Genomic DNA, 13,025 nt, shown 5'->3' with positions numbered 1-13,025 from the left:
GCAGTTTGGGGAAGGCAATGCCTCCCCTTGCCTGTGTTACCCACCACCCACGAGGAGGCCATACAGAGCTCCATCCAAAGAGCACTATAGTAGGCACTGCAGGAAGTACCGCCCAACGGGTCCAGAGTGACAGCACCCTGCCGCCTTCTGATTGGCCCATACTAACTATTTAACCCAGAGGGCGTCCCAGCAAGTTGTCTGAGCAACCACACCGATGTCTGGCGGGCTGCGATGTCACACCTCATCTAGCTTTCTGATCTCCAGCCCCAGCCTGACTCCAGCTCTCCTCTATTGATCCTGGCTGCAGAGCTTGCTCCAATCCCTGCTTACTGATTACCGCCTCCTGGCTGCCCTCCCCTCATGACCAGCCACAACCGCTAGAGGCCAGATCACCTACATCCCAGGCCAGGCTGAGCGATAATTTTTGACGGGGGGCACAGATTTTGGTAAGTGGTCAAGGGCCACTCTTTTCCATGAGGGGGTCTGGGTCGAAAGCTGGGTGCAGAAGGGAGCTTGGGGTAAGGGACTAGGATGTAGGCGAGGATGTGGAGTCTGAAAGGGAGTTTGGGTGAAAGAGGGGGCTGTGACCTGGGGCAGGGGATTGGGATGCCGAGTCCAGGAGGGGGTATGGGTGCAGGAGAGGATTCTGGCCTGGCTAATCGGTGTAGGAGGAATCCAGCATCTGAGAGGGAGTTGTGACCTGGGGGAGGAAAGGGAGAGTACAGAGGCAGAGAGTTGAGGGGAAGGAAGGGCTGGGGTACGAGAGGCAGGCTGTGGCCGGGAGGCGCTTATCTGGGAGGCTCCCAGCCAGCGGTCCTGTAAGATCCTGAGCCAGGCTCCCTGTCTGCCGGAGCTCTAGGCTGCTCAAAATGGCTGGCTGCTCCCTGTGGCTCTCTGCTCCAGGTGCTGGGGGGAGGGGGAGGCTTCACACCCTGCTCCTGCTCCCAGCAAAACTGGCCGATTTCCATGAAGCCTCCGCCTCCCGCCGGCACCTGGAGCAGAGAGCCACCGGGAACAGGCAGCTCCTTAAAGAGGCATGGGGCTGCTCTGAAGCGGGCAGCCCGGGAGCTGGATTGGGCAACCCGTAGGCCGGATCCAGTGGCTTGGTGGGCCAGATCCAGCACATAGGCCTGATCTTGCCCACCCCTGCCCCGGGCCCTAACAAGCGAGCCAAAACCCAACATTTCTGCCCTGTGGGAGAGTTCAAAAATGGCTTTCGTCCTGACATCAAAACTCTCTGAGTTGTTTCATGCAACAAAAACATCATTGAGCATCAAGGCTGGGCAACGTCAGACTGGGAAAAAAGGCGCAAATTTTCCACAGTGAGGGGAACGCATCCTTGAGCAAACTTCCCAAGGGTGGATTCTCCATCCTGGGTGATTTTTAAAGCACGATGGGCTGTTTTCCTAAGAAATCGGCTCTAGTTCCGATGGGAATTTATTCAGGCTCGTCCCAGGGCAGTGGTGGGCAGCCTGCATGAGGGTTCTGGCTGTTGCCCATGGACGGGGTTGCCAGATTCCACTGGTTTCCGTCTGAGTCATTTTTTTCCTACCGGTGTCACTAAAGTGACATGTACACAAAGCCAGGGCCCGTGAAGGAAGGTGCAGGCTGGTTGCACACAGCACTGACTGAGAGCCGGGTGCTCCCTCTGCAGCCAATCACAGCATGGCTACAGTTCCATCGGCACCCTGCAAATTCGAGGGGTGCCGGCGCAGTGAGATAAACTACCCTGTCCTGGGAGACTGTCTTGGTCATGACAATCTTGTGGTCCACGGAGATGAAAGAGGCCCACTTATGCAGCCCACTTACTAGCCTGGGTTGCCCGTCATTGTCCTAGGGCCTGGGTCCTACCTGAGGTCAGATGACAAGACCACAACTTGTCATCTAGACCAGCAGTTCTCAAAGTTTTTTTCTCATGACCCAGTTGAAGAAAATTGTTGATGCTGCGACCCAACAGAATGTGACTAGAGTGTGGGCTCCGGGGTGGGGCTGAGGATGGGAACTGTAGGAAGGGGGTTCTGGCTTTGGGGGGGAATCAGGGCTGGGACAGGAGGAGCTTAGCTTAAGCAGCTCCCGGTCAAAGGTGCAGCGCGGGGCGGGGGGCTAAGGCAGCTTCCTGCCTCTCCTGGCACCGCAGACCATGCTGCCGTAGAAGCAGCTGGCAGCAGGTTCCAGCCAAGGGGAGTGCGCAGCTAGTGCTCAGGGCAGGAGCAGTGCGTGGAGGCCTGTGTGCTCTCCCCCCTCATCTAGGAGCCGGGCCGGCTGCCAGCCGCGTCTGGGGTACAGCGCAGTCTGCAGTGCCAGGACAGGCAGGGAGCTGCCTTAGTTCCCCCACTGCTCACCTGATCCCCCTGCAGCAAGGAGACCCAGAGCTTGACATAGTCCTGGGTTGCAACCCCTAGCGTGAAAACCACTGGTCTAGCCATCTAAGAGCCTTATATTTTGTCTGTAAGGGTACGTCTAAACTACATGGCTCCGTCAATGGAGCCATGTAGATTAGTGTACTCGAAAAAGGGAAATGAAGTGGCGATTTAAATAATCGCCGCTTCATTTACATCAAAATGGCTGCCGCGCCGTGCTGATCAGCTGTTTGGCGGCACAGCGGGGCAGTCTGGGGCGGTTGACAAGGGTTATTCCACGGGCTTCCCTTGTCGACCGCGGAGCGTCCAGACTACCACGCTGTGCCGCCAAACAGCTGATCAGCACAGTGCAGCAGCCATTTTGATGTAAATGAAGTGGTGATTATTTAAATCGCTGCTTCATTTCCCTGTCTAGAAACCTCATCTACATGGCTCCATCGACGGAGCCATGTAGTCTAGACACACCCTAAGAGCCTATGTTGTGTGTTCAGGGTATTAGATAGGAGAGGAGCCAGTAAACACCAAAGATAAACTAGATCTCTAACTTTATTATACACAGAAAAGTAAATGAAAGACATGCAGAGTTACATAAATTCATTCCAATGGATGGGATAGGCACAGACAATATAATAACACCTACACCTAGGGCAGTACACAAGATATTTAACTTTACAGATATAAGCAGACATGTACTTATTGCTATAAATCACACACAGTCCCACCATTAGCAATTTACAATTGTCAGACAGAAGGTCGTGGCCTCTTTCTTTCCCCATGCATAGAGGCATCCACAATGCATTTGCTGGTAGGAACAGGCACCAACTTAATTGCAGTGAGTAAAGTAGTGGGGACCTCCACCGATTATGTGTTCTACCCCTATATTTATACTCGACTTGGTCATTCTAATCATCTCTACCAATCGATTACGCATTGTATAAGGCGCCTATTATGCTCATATTTGGAGTACATTCTGCCATGCAGGATATTGCTAAAACTATCTGTGCAATTAACAGTTTCATGGCTGTACTCTGTAATTTTTGCTTATCAGAACAAAAGTACCAGTACAAGGCTGCTTGCCTGTGTGTTTTTGACATAATCTCACTGTACCGAGCTTAATCTGCATTGTTATGCAAAACAATTCCTGACTCTCACAGCTCCCCTATTAACCCCAGCCTTGCCTGCGTGCTTTTGGGCACACCAGACTTGAACCAGGCCTGGGGTTTGCTTTTCAGGGGTCTGCACATAATTGTCGAGGCAAGGCCGTCTAGGCTTTCCTACAGCCTAGAAACAATAATGTCAATATAAAACCTTCTGATCCTTTCCCCGTCACAATATTTCATGAAATTGGCGAAATCGAAGCATGTCTCTGGAACGTGTCAATCTGGTGTTTTCCGTTGGCAATCGGGCGCCCAGCTGGCGGGTGCTGCCCATGCGTTGGTGGCCTTGAACACGAGGCTCATGACAGGAGTGGAGCTCTAAATGGGGTCCCTGAAGGGTGGAGGAGAGGAGTGCGTTGGGGGGGACCTGCCTGATAGCCTGTCCCAATCAATGATGATCTCACTGCCCTGCGCTTGTGACCTCAGAATGGCTTCCGTGACGATATGCTGTGATGTCACAAAGACGACACCACAGACGGAGGCCACCATGAGAAAAGGACCCGATCCTGAGCTGTCACAGTGACTCATCAACCCCGCAGCAGCAGGCACCCTAGGCAGGTACAAGAACCCCCTAGCGCCCAGTAGGGGAGTAACTCTAATAGCTCATGCAGAAATATCCGTGATCAGGGCACTCAGGAGCGACACGGCCACCCTGCCTGGGCTCTAAACTGGAGCCCCCATGTGCCTTTGCTGGTTCTGTCCCTGACACTGGGCAAGTCATGCCCCTGCTCTGTGCCTCAGTTTCCCCTCCCACTCTTTGTCTAGCCTGGGAGCCCTTTGGGAGCAGGGCCTGTCTCTCCCTGCAGCATGCTGGACCCCTGAGCTCACTTGGAGTCTACAGACACTACCATACTACATATAAGATCACCAACCCCAAATATTTGAAACTCATGTGTTTGGCCACACAAAGTCCCAAGACTGGTTTAAGAATCACAAGACTTAAAAAAAAAAAACCACTCTCCATGGGGTCCTTTTGCTTTGCTTTCTGGCATCTGAGCCTTTTGGATCCCATTTGAAAAACATTTTCAAGCTTTTCTCTAAAGCCACAAGGACTAGAAACTGCCTTTTTTTTTAAAGATGCCAGCGGAGAGTCTCGTGTAATCACAGGATCACAGGATCTGGGGCTTTGAAGGGAAACACTAAACATCACAAGAGTCGGCAACCCTGTATTAACAGCAGAGAGACGACAGGGTTATACCAGACATTAATTGGAAAGTTTTGGGCTGAGCGTGCTTCAGAACTGGCCAAATCTCACTGCAGAGAATTCCAAGCTATTAATTTCCCCTGGAACAGAGCAATTGAGGCTGGAATTATTGTTCACTGACAGAATGCTGGATTTGCAGGCCATGCTCCTGGAGTGGGATCCAGAGAAACAACAGTCCCCCTTCCTTCCCTCCGCCCTGAAAGCAGCCCGTGCGGATTCCTGCCAGCAGGCAATGGAACTGTGATAAGAATTCTATTCCGTTTCTTGATTGATTTCAGCACCGGCAAGAGGTACCCAGATTTGTGGCTGCTTCACCAGTGGGCTTCGCCTCTGCCCTGGGAGCAATCCATCCACGGAAAAGTGGTTCTATGGCTCGTTCTGTCCTCGGCGGCTAAGGCGCAGGAGGAGTCTCAAGCTATGTCTAGACTGCAGGCTTCTTTCGGAAGAAGCTTTTCCAGAAGAGATCTTTGGGAAAAACTTCTTCCTAAAGACAGTGTCCACACTGCCAAAGCGCATCGAAAAAGCGCTTTGATTTCTGCTGTGGTTGCTATGGACGGAATGGCCACCAGGGCACCTGTGTTTTTTCCTCTTTCCTCTTCTTCCGAAAGAACTCCCTCTTCCCCGTCTCCACATGCCTTTTCCCAAAAGAGCTCTGTGTCCAGAACGCGGCTTTTCTTTCGATGGCGGTAAACCTCAATTTACGAGGAAAAACGCCTTCTTTCGAAAGTTCCTCTTTCGAAAGAAGGCGTTCTTGAATGTAAATAGGGCTTCTTCAAAAGAGAGCATCCAGACTCACTGGATGCTTTCTTTCGAAAAAGCAAGCCGCTTTTTCGAAAGTTCAACGTGCAGTCTAGACGCTCTCTTTCGAAAGAGGCTCTTTCGAAAGAGCCTCTTTCGAAAGAGGCTTGCAGTCTAGACATAGCCCTGGAAAAAGGCTTCTTCCTCGTAGAATAAGGATTACCAATGTCGGAAAAACCCCCTCTGTTCTTTTGATTTTCTTTCAGAAGAATGGAATTGCAGTGTGGGCGTAAGTGAAGTTTTTTAGAAAAAACGGCCGTTTTTCTGAAAAAAGCTCTGTAGTGTAGACATACCTTTAGGCTATGTCTATACTACAAAGTTTTTGCACAAAAACAGCCGTGCTCCTGGAGTGGGGCCATGGAGTTGTGCAAAAATCGGCGGAACGTCCACACCTCAAACGTGTTTTTGTGCAAGAAAATCAACAGAAAAGAAGGCTTTTGCCGGTAGAGTTACTCCTTTTTGAGCTACAACTCCTGCGCAAAAAGGCAGGTATGGACATTCTGGAGGGGTTTTTGCACAAGAAACCCCTATCAGAAAAAGCACAAGTGCTGATGGCCATTCTCTGAATGGCCATCAGTGCTTTCTTGCACAAGAGCATCCATGCAGTCTGGATGCTTTCTTGCACAAAAGCACATCGCTTTTTGCACTTTGAGGTCTGGATGCACTTTTGCGCAAGAAGTTTTTGCACAAGAACTCTTCCGCAAAAGGCTGCATGCGCAAAACCCTGCAGTGTAGACTAAGCCTCAGGGGTAAACTTTGTAACACATCACCCTAGCTAATAGGTGCAGAGACCCAACAAACTCATTTAATCCAGGCCACCAAACAGCCCTCATTAGGAGAGGGGTGATCAGGGCCCCTTTGAGCTGGGCTTGCAACCCGACAGCCACTGCTCCCAGACAAAAGAGACAAAAGGCAGGATCAGTCGCCTCCTTGGGGGAAACCGAGGCACCGAATGACATCACGTTTCACCCCATGTCACCTGTGGAGTCGGTGGCAGAGCTAAGAAGTGAAGCCAAGGCTTCCATTCCAGGACTTTAATTGCAGGACCATCTGTCGTGCTCTGTTTTCGGAACGTGTGAAGATTATGAGATAACCACATGGCCCGAGTTGGGTTCCAACTCTATGTGTTTACGAACTTTGGAGAAACAGACAGACTGAGCTCCGCAGATGTGCCGCTGCTCGGGGGACCCTGCCCCGTCCAGTACACTACGCCATCCTTCCGGGCTCTGTTAGTAGCTGGGGAGGTTTGGGCCCCATTCCAGTCCTGCAAGCCAGGAGCGAGATCTGTAATGGTCCAGCCCCTACCAGCAACAGCAGCCTGGCATTTAAATGCCGGAGGAGTATGGAGAGATCCATCCGTCAGGCCCCTGAACCATTCCCAGCATGAACGTAGCCCTCGTTGGTGGGCACTAAAACCTGCAGGCATCCAGCATCTGTTGGACCCTGGCTGGGTCTCTGTTTGAGTCCCAGCAGCCGCAAAACCACCCCACCGTAGACGTTCACCATCCCCCTCTGTGGCAGGCCCCGCAGAGGGGCCAGGGACTGAATGGGCCACAGAGACGTGCCCCCATCCCAGCGTGCCAGGGAAGGCTGCCCCGGTGCAGTGCACAGATTGTACAGGGCTGCCGGTTCTCGGCACAACTCCTCGCGCGGGGGCTAAACGTGGCACCCACACGTCCAAGGCGGGGGAGGAACTTTCCTCCTTGAGGAACTCCCCGATCTGAGCCCCTGGCCGGGACTGTGCAGAGGCCACAGAGTCGGCAGGAACGGGGCCTGGTTTTCTATTCAGCGCGCGGCCGTCTCTGGCTGCTGTAGAGAACCGCTGGCAAGCGGAGAGAGCGCAGGCCCAAGCGGTCTTCTTCTCTCAGTCCTTGCTGTGAATGCAGGGACACGCACCCAGCCCTGCATGCGCCTGCATGTACACACCCCTGCACACGGCTATCCACTTTCATACATGTGAACACAAATATACACACATATACATGCCCACACCTGTGTGCACACACACCTTCATGCATGTGAACACACATACACACACCCTGCACCTGCACACACATCCATATGCACCCACACTTGTGTGCACACATGCCTTCACTCATGTGAACACAAATATACACACCCACACCTGTATGCATACAGACCTTCACATATGTGAACACAGATACACACACCTTGCGCGCACACACACATACATGCATGCACACACAGAGCCATGCACACACCTCTGCATGCGAATGCACGTGCACATGCACATACTCAGACACCCATGCACACATATGCACACACCGCTGCACACACAGATACGCATGCACACACTTGCATGCATGCACGTAAACACATACACAAACATACCGTGCATGCACACACACACACACACAGGAATGCACATACCCACTCGCAGACACACACCCAAACACATATACACACACACAGCAGCTCATATAGACACCTGCACTCACATATGCCCCTTCACATCCACTCGCACTCCCTGCCCACTCCTCACATCGCCACCATCAAACACCCCCCATGTTGCTTGGGGAGCTAAATGACCCAATTTCACCTGCTTTAACAGCTCCATTGACTGCGCCTGCCTGGAGCAATTAACAACCTAAATCAATTAATGAAAATCCTGCCCATCTGTGCCTGGCCTAGTTCCCATCTCCATTGCTGCCTGCACCCCATGCACAGAATTGTGGCCACATCCCTGCCCCACACAACCAGGCCTGGCCTCTCATTAGCGCTAAATCTGAGCCGCTCAAACAGCTGTGGGATTCCCCGTCCCAGGGGTTCCCCATCACTGCAAAAAAGAGGCCAGCTGGGAACATGACAGGGGCACAGGGCTATTTTCTGTGCTAGGGCCCAGCTCACTCCCCGGCTGGTCCTAGGATCGGGGTGGGCTGTAATGGGACCTCTGAACTCCACCCCCTCAACAAACCAACAGACACACCCAAGAATCCAGCCCCAGATGTCTGCAGGAAAAACAAGGCCCTTCCCTGTGGGAATGATGGGGCTGGGAGCGATCCAGTGTCCCCCTCCAGCAATGTTACCTCTATTTTTTTCCATCATGTGCAGAATACATTTTGTTATGTGCACTGAGGCCTCTATGTAAAACCATGGAACACTCACATCTTGAATATTGTGTAAAGATATGGGTGCCTCATTTAAAAAATGATCCAAACAAGAACCCTGGGAAAGGTTCAGAAAAGGGCGACAAAAATGATGAGGGGGTTTGGAATGGGTCCCCTGTGAAGAGAGATTAAAAAGACTGGGACTCTTCAGCTTAGAAAGGAGGAGACTTAAGGGAGTATAGGATAGAGGTCTATAAAATCATGACTGGGGTGGAAAAAGTGAATAAAGAAAAGTTATTTATGTTTTCCCACAATATAAGAACTAAGGGTCACCAAATGAAATGAATAAGTAGCAGATTTAAAACAAACCAAAAGAAGTTTTTCTTCACTCAGCGCATAGTCAACCTGTGGAACTCCTTGCCAGAGGATGTTGTGAAGACTAGGACTTGAACAGGGTTAAAAAAAAAGCTAGATAGATTAATGGAGGTTAGGTCCAGCCATGGCAATTAGCCAGGATGGGTAGGAATGGTATCCCTAGCCTTTGTTTGTCTGGAAATGGATAAGAGGAGAGGGATCACATGATGATTACCTGTTATGTTCCCTCCCTCTGGGGCATCTGGCATTGGCCACTGTCAGCAGACAGGATACTGGGCTAGATGGACCTTTGGTCTGACCAAGTATGGCCGTTCTTATGTTCTTATGTGACTGTGCACCACCCAGAGAACACATGCTACCAGATGTGGGCGCTCTGCTAATCAGCTGGGTAGAACATGACTCTCTCCTGGGGGGCCGCCCAAGTGCACAGCTTACAGGGAACACTGCCTCTTCAGTCCCACCCATGTGCTTCACTTGGATCCAGTAGTGGACAGAAACTGGTCAGTTTCCTGCTTATTTTTGGGCATTTTCATCTCTAGCAGCCCCAGCTGGGGACTTTTGCTTTCTTCCTCAATGATGTCCCCAAATCTCCATCATTCTTATGCCCCCCTCTGTTTTTCCGCCAGCCTTCATTGCCACTGTGTGGCTAGCTCAGAGCCCAGCTGCCGTTGACTCTGCTAGATAGCTCACTCTGCCGCTGCTATGCTTACTGGTCTCCCCCACATACCTGTCCGGCTTCTGCTCTCTCCCTACCAGGCAGGAGAGGATCTACTGCTGGTTAAGACTCAGGATCTGGCAGGTTTAGTGGTAATGTCCTTTCCCCTTCCTCCCCATGGGACTGTGGCCATCCCCATGTGACACCTGGACAATCCAGCCCAGAGTTCTCCTCACTGTAGAGGTGAGAGCAGAGGGTGCAGCCTAATGCTTTTGGACCTGGATCCTTGATTCCACCCCTATGTGTTGCTGTGGTCCACTGAAGCTAATAGAATTTTATGATGTGCTGATGTGCCTAAAGCAACCAGCAACACAGCAGATGGGTTCAACCTGGATGTACAGGAGGCCCCCGACTTGCAACACGATTGGTTCCTAGGGAGGCGTCGCAAGTTGGGGGCATCATAACTCAAACCCTCATTTACGATAAGCGCCATCATAAATGCAGGCCCCTTCCACACTCACACCAAAAATGGTTGTAAGTGCGGGGGGGGGGGGAGGGGCGGAACTTGGGCAGTCGCAAGTCGGGGGCCTCCTGTATCTAGAACATCCAACAACACTGTAGGTGAGTTTTACATGGTCATACAACATCCATCAACATGGCAGGTAGGTTCTACTTGGATGTTCCTAGACTATCGAGCAGCACAACAAGGGGATTCTACCTAGGCGTACCTAGAACGCTCAACGGTACAGCACTTGGACTCTACCTGGATGCACCTAGAACATCCATCAGGTGCCTTCTACTGCTGCAATATCCAGCAACACAGCTGCACACTCCTTTCCCATCTTCGTCATGCACAAGAACACTTGCATATTTTAATCCTCGGTTCACACCCAGAACCCTAGTTGACTAGAAAGCAAACAGGCGTCATGCTCCAATCCAAGCCTCATTCCAGGCCTCCCATCAAAATCCCCTTTCCCTGATATATTTTTCTGCCCCAGTTATATTTTTATTGCCTAATCCATTTCCTAGGGAAGGCAGCCTGCCGGCTGACGGAATATTACCAAGCACTAGGCGAGAAAGCACCAGCTAGAGCAAGAGCATGAAAAATATGGCCATTCCAGAGACGGCTGAGGTTGCAAGAAATCAACTGAGTAGGAAAAATTGGCCCATTAGAAAGTCTATTATCATACGGCCGGCTGGAGCAACCCAAATAATATTTTGCAAACAATTCTGCAAAGGCACCGAGGTGTCAGGGAAACAAAGTGGTTTTTCCCACAGTAGATTGTTCCAGGGACAAAGGAGGGGGTAGGGAGAGGACCGGGAATGGGCTCCAGACTCTTTCCCCTGTAAATTGCCCTTTGGGGGCTCGTCTTTGATCAGGATATAGAGAGCAGGTTTTGATTAGCCGGAGCTGGGGTGTAACTGTAGCGTTTGGAATATGATTCTGAGTCGTAGAACTCTCCAGACTGCGTCAGCCTGGAGACCCACCCAGCCCAAGATCCTGGCTCTGACAGTGTCCTGCATCGCATAGGAAGCTGTGAACCCCTCTAGAAGAAGACACAAGATCATTTGCCCCCTGACAGGAGCTCTCATCCTGAGCCCGAATAGGCAGAGGCCAGCTTGAGCATGAGGCTTAATAGCTCTTCCAGAATGTGCATATTGCATCATTCCCCGTCTTTTATAGGACAGTAGCAACTCCAGGCCCCCACCAAGCTGGGGGCAAGGGGAGGACACATTGCTGCGCAAACACAGAGCGAGAACCAGGGCCTGCCCTGGAGAGCTCATCATCTGAACAGACAAAACAGGCAAAGGCTGAGGAGGGAAACTGAGGCACACAGTGGGGATGGGACTTACCCAAGTTTTGCAGCAGAGCCAGGGAAAGAACCCAGGAGTCCTAGGGGAGCTGGAGGAGTCTGGATACATGGCCAGAGCTTCAAGCGCTCAACCTGTAGCCACTTGGAGCTGGGCCCTTTGGCAAATCAGTGCGGGGAGAAGGGTTTTACAACACCTGGAACAAGGCAGGTTCCAGTTCACGGCTGGGGCGCTTAAGTGCTACCGTAATACATGTAATAAGTGTACAGCTCCTGGCTTTTCATATGTTTTTACTAGAAGACTTACCCATTGTTCCTCGGGTCTGGTCCAGGGGCAAGCGGGGTGCGTGTAGCACAGGCCTCCTGTCCTGCTCTCCAGACCCACCCCTGGGCTGGTGGGAGGGCCCAGCCCAGGGTGGAGACAGGCACAGGCCTCCTGCTGGCACCCCCAGTGGTCACTCTGAAGTATAGTTCTCCCCTGCACTAGCTGCCCCCAGTGGTAATTGTGAGTATCGCATCCCTCCACTCAGCTCCCTCCCTTTCCATGTTATGGAAAACAATCAAATTCCAGGCATATCCCATTGTCCGGGCACAACCAACCCTTGACCTTGCTTTAAGTTAGGAGAAGAGGAAACTGTCTACCAAATGTGGCGATCCTAGCTCTTACCATTAGGAGGAGTTCTTGAACAAACAGACTTGCGGATAGATTCACAGTCAGACAGATGCACAAATCTGAGAGATGATTAATACACTCCCCCTGCCGGGGGGGGGTTACAGGATTCTCCTTCACTTCCTATGCAAAAGGGCTTTGCACTGTCTTCATTAAAACAGCTGCCCTGGGCCGCCCCAGAGGTGGCTGCCTTTCAACAGTGGGATAAAAGCAGTCTGAAAAGTGCTTTGGAATGGCTTGTACTGTCCTGTCATCTGCTGGTGGGAGAGGGTGGGGGGGATTTTTATGAACAACCACTGCTTTCTACAGGATGGCATCAGAACCGTTTAACACTGTGTCAGATGCCCTGTAGTGCTACTGGTTAGTAGAGATTCTCTTTTAGCTCGGGAGTTGGAGACTGAGCCTTTGGAGGCAGACAATGTGAGTTTTAGCCAGGCTGCTACTAATACCCAAGAGACCATCACCAGCTGCGGCCTCAGATGGCCACAGCTCGGTGAGGGGTTCAGGAAAGGCAGCCAGGGATGACCCTGCAGCTCTCCAGGTGGGCTTAACCCAGCTCATAGGTTTCATGAACCGTGCGGGAACCTGGCCCGAGCTCCAAGCATGCTGGGAAGCCAGGAGCCCAGCAAGTCCTGGACAGGGCAGGCAATTCCCAGCCATCTCTGGATGACTCAGTGTCACTGTCCGGCTTGAGGATTCCCCAGCTGGAGGGGAAATATTTTCCTGGGGCCCAGTGCTGAGCAGTTTCTGGCCCAAGAGGGGCCAAGACCACAGCCTGGGCTTTGATGAGTATGAGAAAATCTCTCGCAGCAGCGTGCGGTATAAATAGAAGCCAGGAGGCCTCCTGGGCTGATCTAAGAAGGGGCTTCCCCCTGCTCCAACCCACGCCTGGCAGGTCTTCTTAGCCACCGAGTCCTGCAGCTTTGA

Source organism: Pelodiscus sinensis, chromosome 24 (genome assembly GCF_049634645.1).
Source record: "Pelodiscus sinensis isolate JC-2024 chromosome 24, ASM4963464v1, whole genome shotgun sequence".
Lineage (NCBI taxonomy): Eukaryota > Metazoa > Chordata > Testudines > Trionychidae > Pelodiscus > Pelodiscus sinensis.
This window is presented reverse-complemented; position numbering follows the sequence as displayed.